This window comes from Pteropus medius, unplaced genomic scaffold (assembly GCF_902729225.1).
Source record: "Pteropus medius unplaced genomic scaffold, Ma_sr-lr_union100, whole genome shotgun sequence".
Taxonomy (NCBI): Eukaryota; Metazoa; Chordata; class Mammalia; order Chiroptera; family Pteropodidae; genus Pteropus; species Pteropus medius.
Window position 1 is genome coordinate 1,232,776 of NW_024353905.1, and position 12,214 is coordinate 1,244,989.

Below are 12,214 nucleotides of genomic sequence, written 5' to 3' on the forward strand. Positions count from 1 at the left end.
GATCCAGGGGTGGGGGTGGGGAGATGGGGGGAGCCCAAACCATAATACTAGTAAGATATTATTTGTTTCTTTTATTCTCATTTTCTCAAGAATGTAGAGTGGAGTTTTCCAGAGGCTACATGACATGTGCTATCACAACATATTGAATGCAGAAGCAGATATGAGAATCCAGCTGTCTTCTATTAAGCCGGACAGTAAAGAGATTTGTAAAAATGTAAAGCAGTGTCACTCTTCTCATAAATTCTATTTTTAGAAAAATATATTTTTCATAAACATATCATTTGTGTTAAATATAATGATTTGTTATTTTTATTTTAAAATTTATATATTTAAGCATTCTCAGTTTTCATTTCTAATACAGCAGGTATCAACTGATATACTCCACAAACACCAAAGTTCTTTGGGGTCTGCAATGATTTTTAAGAATGTCCTTAAAGGAAGTTCTGAGACTAAAAATTCTGATAATTGCTCCTTTAAAGAAATCCTTGCACATGTGTACAAGAATGTTCACCAAAGCCTGTTTGTAACAGCAAGAAATGAAAATAAGAGTATGGGATGAATAGATTGAGACATGTTCATATAATGGAATACTATATGAAAATAATAAATGAATGAACTCTAGCTACATGTATCAACATGATGAAACTCAGGAAACCTAATACTGATTCAAAAAAGTCATACATGTTTATATAAAGTTGAAAAACATGCAAAATCACAAAATATATGGATGTAGTCGTATGTTATAAAACCAGGGAAAAGCAAGAAATAAAAAATGAAAAATTCAGGATGGTAGTTACCTCAGGGAGGGGCAGGAGATGTGACTTGGGAGAGCTACATGGGGTGGGTGGGTGTTGCCTTTGGAACTGATCTTTTTTTGCAGCTGGATGATGGGTACACAGGTTATTTTATTATTTATTCAAACTGTACATATGTGTATTTTCTAAAATTTACAATATATAGCATGAAAAAGAAATAAAATTGATTTATAAAACAGGAATAATTGGATAGAGTGCTGTTGGGAAGGTAGCTTGTTATAGGACTCTTCCTGAAGTGAGAGGGAACAGAACACCTCCCCCCATTCCACAGAAGTGCAGCTAGGTGTGGAGGCAATTCCCTTGAGAAACTTGGCACAGAGCTCAGAGAGATAAGGTGATGGTAGGAGGACAGTCAAAGAATGATTTTTTAAAGATGAGAGATACTAGACTATGCTCATTTGCTGCTGAGAACAATCCAGTAGAGAGGGAGAGAATGAAGACACAGAAGAGAAATGGAATAATGAAAGGAAAAGGAGGGGCTGGGATCTGGGCACTGGGCCCCTCATTGTAACAGGAAGGAAGAAGGCAAGGATAAACGCAGACATTAAGAGGTTTAGAGATCCAGTGGTGGGATGATTACAGCCTTGTAACAATTCTGTGTCTGATGGCTTCTATTTTGTCACTGAAGCATGAGGTAAGGTCATTTTCTATAGAGAGAATAGAAATATTAATCAATCTTTCTTAATAGCATGGTTGATAGAAACTTGTTTTTTACTACTGATATTTAGAATAAAGTTTCAGCTTCACAATAATGTACATTTTTAGGACCGTTATCTAATTTGGGAAAATCTGACCTGAGCTAGCCAGGTCAGCCTCTTTCACCAGATGGAGGGAGCTCCAGAGGGTAAGGAGTCAGGATATACTTATCTTGGCTCAGCAGTCCTCCATTGATCTGTCAGCAAACCTTCTCTGGAGCAATATGGGATGGTGGTCAAACATGTAGGCCTGGGAGTCAGGGAAACTGGAATTTGGTATTTTGTGCCTCAGGTGCACAGACAGAATAGGATTCATCCTAATCTTTGGTTCACGGTATATTCTTACCATTGGTCCAGGCTGGGGCTTTATTTGTAGGTGTTCTGTTTGACTTTGGGCAAGTTCTCATCAGGTGGTCTCGGATTCCCCATCTATAAACTGGGAATGATCCTAATAATACTCGCTAGATCAGAGTTGTGAGGATTCAATGACATAATCCATGCAATGCATGCACAGTCTCCGGTACCTAATGTTTAATAAACAGTAACTTTTCCACGAGTTTGGGACTGCATTGTTGGTGTAGGATACAGTAATGAATGACAAAGGCCCAGGCTCTGCCTTCCTGAGCTCATAGTCTAGTGGGCACCACACAGCCCAGTAAACCCTGATATATCGAAATGACTTCATCCTTTGTCTCTATTTCTCATCCTTGTTTTTTTTACCATCTTCTCCTCCAGTTCACCACCACTGTCACCACCTCTCAGACATTCATCCATCCATCTCTGTATCTATTTTGCTTTCTCTTTTTTGTTTACATTTCTCTGGTAGTTTCTCGTTTCCTGTCTGTAATATTCTCCCTCAATCTCTCCCTGCTTCTTCCTCTTGCTGCCACTCTCACTATGTTGGGGAGGGGGTGGTTACCTTGTCTCCATTCCTGTCCCCATCTAACTTATGGTTCTCATCTTGGTCTGTGTCTCTGTCCTCACATTACTCTACCTCATTTGTTTCTGAATTTTTCTGTGTTCCAGAATTTCTGTCATTTGTTTCTCTTTAAATTTTCTTTGGCTCCTTGGCCTCTTTTCTGTCTGCCCTTGTGTCTCCATCACTCTATCCCAATTTATCTTCTCTCTGGCTGTCTCCCGGCCCTCATTTTTCTATTTGTGTTGCTGCATTCATTGGTCTCTGTTCCTTTTCTCTATTCTCACCTTTCTGTTCCAATCTGTCTTCATCTTTCCCTCCTGCTCCCTAACATTTACATTCTTTGTCTCTGTTTATGTCTCTCTTTCACACATACACACCCATGTTGGTTTCCTTGCCCCTCTTTCCCTATTTGGTTGTCTCATTTCTCTATCGCCCCTTCTCTATCTCCGTTACCATCTTGTTGGGTTGCTTGCCTCATGTGCCTGCCTCATGCATCCATCTCTCTGTCCCTCTGTGTGTTTTGTTTGCTATCTTGTCCCCGGCTCCCTGACCCTCTGTCTCTATCTCTGTCACTGACTGAGTAGTCAAGAATATGATCACTGATACTAGATAGTTTGGATTCCAATCCTAGTTGTGCCACTGACTTGCTGTGCCTCAGTGTCCTAAAATAGGGCTGATAATAGTATCTGCTTTACAGTATCGCTATGATTATTAAATGAACTAACACATTTACAGCTTGTAGAACCACTCATATATAACGAAGGCTCAAAAATGTTAGTTTTTACATCAGCGACCTCTTCCTCCTCATCTTCATCATCACCTCTGTTTCTGTCTATCTATCTAGTCCCAGTCACTCCTTCCCTATCTATCTGGCTATTATAATCTCTGTGTCTCTCTCTGTCATTTTTTTATGTAGTTGCCTCTCTGACCCCAATCTCTCCATCTCTGTCCCTATCTTCTCTCTCTCTCTTTCTCCCATCCCCCTCTTTCTGTCAATCCCTCTTTCTCCAAGCTGCCCACTCCATCTCTCTGTATAGTTCTCTGTTCCTCTCCTTGTTTCTCTATCCTTAGTTCTGACTACCTATTCCCACCTTTCAGGCCCTATTTCTTTGTCTCCATCTCTTTGTCTTTATTTCCTGTTCTTATTTTTCTATCTGTTCCTCTGTTCCTATAGCTATCTTTATTTATCTATTTCCTTTGAAAAATCTTATTCTGTTTCTTTGTCCTCATCTCTCTGTGTTTTCCTTTGGCCTCTCTGGGCAATTTAGATTGAAATTGGTCTAGTAGATAATATGGAGCTATAAAAGGGTTTAGGAGGAAGAAGTGGGCCTGGCAAGAGGCGAGTGGCAGGGTGTGGAATTTCATGGCTCTGCCAAATCCTCCTGAAAGATGTAGCCTCTGAGGTCAAGGTTAGCATAAACCCCCTCAACTCAGCCTCCTGAAAAAAGACAAAGAATGCTGCAGTTATTGGGAGGACCAGGAAGGGGTATTTTTCTGAGTGAAATTCCATCCGGAAGCTGGAATCCAGAGCATTTCCTGTTGTAATGTTTCTTCCAGACTTGCAGAGTCTGAACTTGCCACGTAGCATGTGTACTCTATGCATATATTTTTACAGTGAAACACAGAGATGCATACAGAATCCCCTGCCCTTAGAGACACAGACATGTGCAGACACATAAAGATACACAGAGAATCACAAACCCTCACAGTTTCAGATACTCCGAGACATGGAAAAGCACACAGAATGAATCACCCATAGGCAGAGATGCAGACATACACAGGTACATTGAGAGACCCATGAAATTATCCCCTCACAGCTAAGGGACCCATGCAAACAGATACAGAAAAATAGCTACACAGAGAATCATCCAGCTAATTTCCCTTTGAAAAACTGTGTTTTTTTTTTCAGTCTGATATTTTCGTATAAACAGAAACAAATCAGGGCATCATGTATAAACACACATTTATAGAACTGTACACATTCATATACAATCACAAATATCCAAAGCAACAGAGAATCACACGTAGCCATTGATTTTCTAGAAGTGCTAAGGTAGCCAAACTCCCTCTGGCCCCCAAATAACAGACATGCTGCTCCTCCTGCACTCCCCACCCTCTGTGCAGGCACCACCAGGTACTTAAGCCAGAAACCTGATTGTTAGGTACTAGACAGAAATCATTGGAAAGTCCAAGTAAATTTTTTTCCTTGAAAAATATAAAATGACAAAAATGGTATTGGAAGAAGTAGAGGACTTGAATAGACTATTAAATATTAATGAAATTAAAATGGTACGCAAGGACCTTGCTTTACCCCAAATATAGGCCCAGATGGGTTTACAGGTGTATTTTGCCAGACTCTCAAGAAACACTTACTTTTCTTCTTATATAAATTATTGCAGAAATGAAAAAAGGAAAGAAAGCTGCCCAGCTCATTTTATTAGTCTAGTACAATCTTGAAATCCTGATTCTAAAACCAGATAAAGATAATGAAAGAAAAGAAAATTATAGGCTTGTTTCACTTACTAATAAAGATGCGCAAATCTTAAATAAAATTTCAGCTAGTCAAATCCAACAGTATATTAAAAATACATCACAGTCAAAAGCAGTTCATTGCAAGACTGGAAGGAGAATATGAACACAGAAAACCTATCAACGTAATCACTGTAATTTACCACATTAATAGATTAAAGGAGAATAATCATATGATTATCTCAATTAATGTAGAAAAAGTATGTTACATACCTACTTATGCTAAAAACTCTTAGCAAACTAGGAATAGAAGGCAAATTTCGTAACCCAAACCTTACAGCCATATTTTATACTAAATGGAGAAACTTAAGCTTTTTCTTGAAATGTGAGAATAAAACTAGATACTTACTTTCAGTAAGTACTGTTTAACATAGACCTAGAAGTCTTGGTGAGTACTATAAAGGAAGAAAAAGAAATGAGAAATGGAAGGATCGGAAAAGAAGAGATAAAACCAACAGATTCAACAGATATATTATTAGAATTAGAAAGAGTTCAGCAAGGTTGCCAGGTACAAAATCAACTTACAAAAATCAACACTATTTCTTTACAGTAGCAATAAAGAACTAGAAAAAAAGTAATAAACAAGACACCTAAAATTAATCACTAGACCAAAATATAAACTTTTCTAAATGTTAGAGTAACTAAAAAAAATCAAACAAAACAGACTACACAGTAAAGTGCTTCTAATACATGAACATATAGCTAAAAAAATTAAAATAATATGATTATGTTAACACCAAAACATTTTTTGTATCAATAAATATAAATGGTCTTCGCTCACCTATTTAAAGAAAAACATTTTCCATTGGATCACTGAGTAAAACCCAAATGCTATATTCAAGACAGCCAACTAAAACAAATTGATTCGAAAAGGTTAAAAATACAAGAAAGGGCAAAAGTATACCAGTCAAATGCAAATAAAGAAAGCAAGAGTTGGAATCTTAATTATCAGATAGTTAAAAACTCAGAATGGAAAGCATTAATTGACTGTCAAGGTCATGAAAAACAAGGAAAGACTGAAGGACTGTCACAGATTGCAGGAGACATGATGACTAATCGCAATGTGGGATCCTGGATTGGAGGCTGGAACAGAAAAAGGATAGTGGAAAAACTGATAAAATCTGAATAAAATCTGGAGTTTAGTTAATAGCAATATACCAATGCTAATCTCTTAGTTTTGACAAATGAAAAAGTCATATAAGATATTCACATGAGGGGCAACTAGGTTAAGGGTATATTTTTGCAACTGTTCTGTAAATCTAAAATTATTCCAAAATACAAAGCTTATTATTACAAAAAAAAAGCATTAATTGAGACAAAACTGGCTATGATTCAAAATGAAAATGTAACGTTATGGCTATATTTGTATCAAATAACAGCAACTTTCATAAAGCTGAAATGTTAAGAGATACAAGGAGAACTAAATAATAGATTAAAACAGAATAAACACAGGAGAAATTTAACTCACATTTCTTATTCCAGAACAGGTCAAATGAACAACAATAAAGAAACCCAGTAAGAATATAAAAAACCCAAACAACAAAATCAATGTTACGCCATGAAAAAAAAATCTCAATAAATTTCAAAAAGTAGAATTGATACAATGTTTTCTAATCACAACTGGATAAAACTAGAAATCAATGTAAAATGGATCTTCCATCTGAATATGTTATAAACGCTCTATTGAACAATTCTTGGGTCAAAGGGGAAACCCAAACTAAAATTGCTGAATTTCTAGACAATAATGATAATGAAAATGCTACATGTCAGAATCTATAGCTACAGATAAAGCAGTGGTCAGAGGAAAGTTGACATCCTTAAAATACTTATATTAAAAATGAGAGAAAAATTAAATGAATAACCATCCATCTCAAAAAGTTAGAGAAAGGAAAACAAAATAAATTTAAGAGAAACAGAAGGAAAGAAATAATGACGAGAGAAGCTCAAATAAAAGAGTTAGAAAACAGGTAACAGTACAACTAATAAATAGATGAGCCAATTCTGTGAAAAAGAAATATATAAGCCATTAAATAACATAATCAAGAAAATGAGAAAGCACAAATATACAAATTAGGAAATGTAAAGTTGGTCAAAGCCAGAGTAAGAGGTCATTTTAAACATCATAAAAGACTTCCTTGTACAACTTCATGCAAATTGTTTTAAAGATCTGGAAGAAATGGAAAACATCCTAGGAAATGTAATTTACCAAAACTGATGCTAAAAGAGAAAAGTCCATATAGACCAATTTCCAAGGAAGAAATAAAGTTATAAAGGTCTACTTTCCCCCAAAAGCACCAGACCATGATACTTTCACAGGGGAAGTATACTAACACTAAATAACAGATAATTTTAATGCTATTTTCATTTTCCCAAGCCTAGATAAAGAAAAAACACTTTCAAATTCTTTTTGTGAAAGGAGTATAACATTGATACCAAGATCTGACAAAGATTACACAAGAAAAAGAAAATGATGTAGACCAATCCTCACTTATGAGTATCAATGCAAAAATCCTACATAAAAAATTAGCAATAACTGTGGAGTTTATTCCAGGAATGCAAGAATCATCCAATAGGTTAGGAAACCTATCAATACAATCTAACATATTATTAAATCTAAGGAGAAAATCAAGATTTTCAGAGATGCCAAGGAATCATTTGACAAAATTCAATATCCATTCTTTATAAAAACATTCAATGAAAGAGGAATATTTGGTTTTCCCTCGATGTAATTATGTGTGTGTGCACGTTTTCACATGTCCCAAAATCTAGCAGTCCAGTATTTTACTTAACCAGGAAACACTAGCAACGTTCATGTGCTAAATCAGAAACCAGGTAAGGGTATATACTCTCTCCACTACAATTTAACATTGTATTGGAGATAGGAAGCATTGTAATTAGAAAAGAGAAAGAAATAAGAAGTATACAACTAGAATGGAGGAAGTAAGACTATCATTATTTATAGATAAGACTGCACAGCCAGAAAACCCAAGCAAAGCAATCAAAAAACTACAACAAAGAAGAGAATTCAGTAAGGTAGCAGGATAAAAAAGTAATATATAGAAATCATGGAAGAGAAGGCTCCATTTATTAGAGCAACAAAAATGATAAAATACTGTCTTAGTCTGTTGGGGCTGCTATAACAGAATACCATAGATCGGGTGTCTTATAAACAACAGAAATTTATTTCTCACAGTTCTAGAAGCTGGGAAGTCCAAGATCAATGCATGTGCAGATTCGGTGTTAGTTGAAAGCCTGTTTCCTGATCACAGATGGCCATCTCAGAGTCAGTATGAGAGGGTACTACCAAAGGGTGTGTATACAGAGACACATGAAAAATTGGGGTCATTAATGCAATCTATCACAAAACTACCACTCAAACTCTAGAATCCATAAACAAAAACAAATAAATTTGTTTACATGAAAATAAAATCTGTTTGGAAAAAAAACATTAGCAAAGTCAAAAGAATGGTAAACTGGGAAAAAATACTGACAACTGATATCATTCGCAAAGGTCTAATCTCTCTAATTATACAAGAAGGTTCTAGAAATCAAAGAAAGGCCAATAACTCAACAGAAAAATAGAGGAAGTGCTTTGCTGAAGAGACTGTGGCAAAACAAATAACTTCATACATGCATGGTAAGTGCAAAATAGTATACCTATGGAGGAAAATTTTGGCAATATCCACCAAAGTTACAAATGTAATTCTTGGAATTTATCCACAGAAATATTTGCATATGTATGAAATGTCTAATCATTGTGGCATCGTGTGTAATACCAAAGTATCCATCAATAGGGGACTGTGGTCATTAAATAAAATATTGTACATTCACATAATATAACATTTTGAGGAAGTACTCTATCTGCTTCCATACAGTGACTTTTTGTGTACTGAAAGCTTTCTAATGCTCTGATATGGAAAGATCTCCAGGAAATATCATTAAGTGAAAAGAGCAACATATATAACAATATATATAGTACATCACCATTTGAATAAGAAAGAAACACTGAAAGAATACAAAATAAACTAATAAAACTGTTAACTGTGGGGAGGTGTGGTGACAACTGGGTATTCAAAGTGTACATGTATTAGATATTGAAAAATAAATAAAAATAAAATATTCACAATAGTAACAAAAACTATAAAGCAACTAGGAATTAAATTAGAAAAAACATACAACAATTCTAAAGAGAAACTTTCAATTCTTAATAAAGAATACAGATAGAAGGTGAACTGAACTGAGGAGATATTCCATGCCCTTGGATGGGAGGAGTTAATATTTTGATTATGTCAACTCTCCTAAATAAATCTATAAATTCATTACAATCCTTATCAACACTCCAGTTGGATTGTTGAAGAGCTTGATAAACTCTTTTTCAAATTTATGTAGAGATATAGCTAAGACCACCCTCAAAAAGATTAAAGAAGAGGAACTTGCCCTATCAGATATTAAGATACATTATAAAATATTAAAAACAAGGTGGTATTAGTGCAAGAAAATAGACGCGTGTGTGTGTGCACGTGCGTGCCTCATAATATATGGCAAAGGTGGCATGGGAAATCATTGAAAAAAAAGACTGTTTGTATTTGATGGTGGGAAATGTAGCTCAGTATGTGGAAAAAATAAAATTGTATCCCTACCTATCACCACATATGAGAGTAGATTCTAGATGGATTAAAACCTAAAGGTGAAAGGTATACTCTAAAGTTAATAGAAAAAAAGTAGAACATCTTTGTGGGCCCAGGGGAGGAAACTACTTTTTAAATACCTGCCAAACCAAAAACCATAAAGCAAAAATTTGATGAATTTGATTACACTGAAATTAATGAATTTTTTTCAAAGAAGACTATCACAGGCAAAGTTAAAAGAGGGAGAGAATATTCACAATGTCTGAAACTGACATGGGACTAGAAGCTAGACTATATAAGGAACTCTAGCAAATCAACAGGAAAGAAGAACCCCAATAGAAAAAATGGGCCAACTATACAACCAGGCAATTTACAGAAGATACATTTAAGACACATACGAAGAGATGCTTGAAAGTTCATTAGTAATTAGATAAACACAAACTAAAACAAAATATTACTTTGTTGCTATTAGACTGGCAAAAACTAGAAAGCTGGAAAAGATCAAGTGTTAGTGAGGATGAAAGGGTACAGGAATCTTCGTACACTGATGGTAAAACTATAGACTAGTGTAGCCATCCCAGAGAACCATCTAGCAGTATTAGTGTTCTCAGTCAAACTAAGTATATGCACACTTTACGATGCAATCATTGTGCTCTGGGTGTATGTTCCAAAGGAAATTCTCATATAGGCCATTAAGGGGACTTGCGCGAGGCTGTTCATCACAGTATTATTTGTGGAATGGGGGAGTAGGAGGCAATCCTGCTGTCTGTCATTATGGGAATATTCAGAGAAAATGTGGTGAAGGCACACTGTGGTTAGCATGAGCAGTTAGAAGCAATGGATTAGGTGTATACACTGCAATATGGATAGACTTTAAAAACACATGGCTAAATGAAAAAAAGTAAGAAACAGAATGAGACATCATTTACGTAAAATAAAAATGCACACACACAAAGCATCCTTCACCATGGGGCAACCTGAGGAGGTGCCTCATGAGGTGATACAATATGAAGTAAACAATATCCGATATGTACCATTACTGCTGAAAACATTTAACCTGAATTTAATCATGTGGAAAGAGCAGATGAATCCAGAATGCACAACATTCTATGAGAAACTTGTAAAAAATATTAGTGTAATATAACACATAAAGATATATAAGGGTACTATTCTAGATTAAAAGAGGTTAAAGTGATAGAACAACCAAACATAATGTATAAACCTTGATTAGATCCTGGGCTAAAAAAAAATATTTTGGGCGCAATTGGAAAATTTGAATATAGGGTATCTTTGATGGTATTATTGAATTATTGTTGAATTTTCTTAGGTGTGATAATGGTACTGTGGTTATGTAAGAGAATGTCCTCATTCTAATAGATGTGTACTGAAGTATTTAGGGGTGAAGTGTTATACTGTCTGAAACTTTACATTGGTTCATCAAAAAAAGGAAATGTATACATACACATATAAGGTAGACCAAATTTGGCAAAATGTTAAGGGTAAATGTTCTTTCATTGTACTATTCTTTCAACTGTTCTGAATTTTGAAAAATTGAAAAATAAATATTCTGGGGGAAATACACACATAAAATAATATATATTTTGCAAGAACACATTTAAATAAAAGGTATACATAAAACATTTTAGAATGGTGTACATGAGAGAAATAAGAGTGGAAAGTAGAGATGAAAGTGAATTTAAAAAATAGCAAAAACACAGAACACAGAAAAGCACAATGAAGAAAACTAATTCACTGATAATCTCATTTTCTCCGTCAGTACTCAAAATGTGGTACCTGGACTAGCAGCACCACCAGCAGCAGCTTCATCATCAGACTTACTGAAACACAACTCTGGCTGGGGGGCCCAGCAATCACTATTTTAACAAGCCCTCCCAGTGATTCTATTGCTGGCCAAAGTTTGAGAACCACTGATCTAGATTTAAACACCATTAATTTTGTTGTAGACCATCACAGTCTTTCTAAAAAAAATGATAAAATCTTTCAGACATGCAAATAAGTACAGAGAATAATGTAACACACTCATGTATCTACTACCCAGATAAACTATTAAACAGTTGAAGTCCCCTGTGTATTTCTCTCATTCTATTCCCTCGTTTTCTTCCCCAGAGGAAATCACTATTCTGCATTTGATATTTAATTCACTTGTTTTAAAAATATTACATAGCTATATATGATTTATAAACAAAATAGTGCAGTTTTCTAGATTTTAAAAATTTACATAAGTAAATGGTCTCATACTTAATGTATCCTTCTATGACTTGTATTTTATCTTAGCATTGGGTTTTTGAAATTTATCTGGGTTGATACATGCAACGCTGGTTCATTTTTCACTGCTGTATAGTACTCCATTGCAGGGCTGTACCACTATTTATTCTCTTGGTGAACTTTCAGATTTAGATTTTTTTCTCTATTACAAACAGTTCTGCAATGAATATTCTTGCACTTGCCTCCTTGTGCATGTATGTATAATAATTTCTCTAGGACTTAAAGTTTAGGGGAAGACATATATATATACACACACATATGTATATACATATATACATATATGTGTATGTTATGTATGTGTGTGTATATATATATACATATATATACATACACACACACACA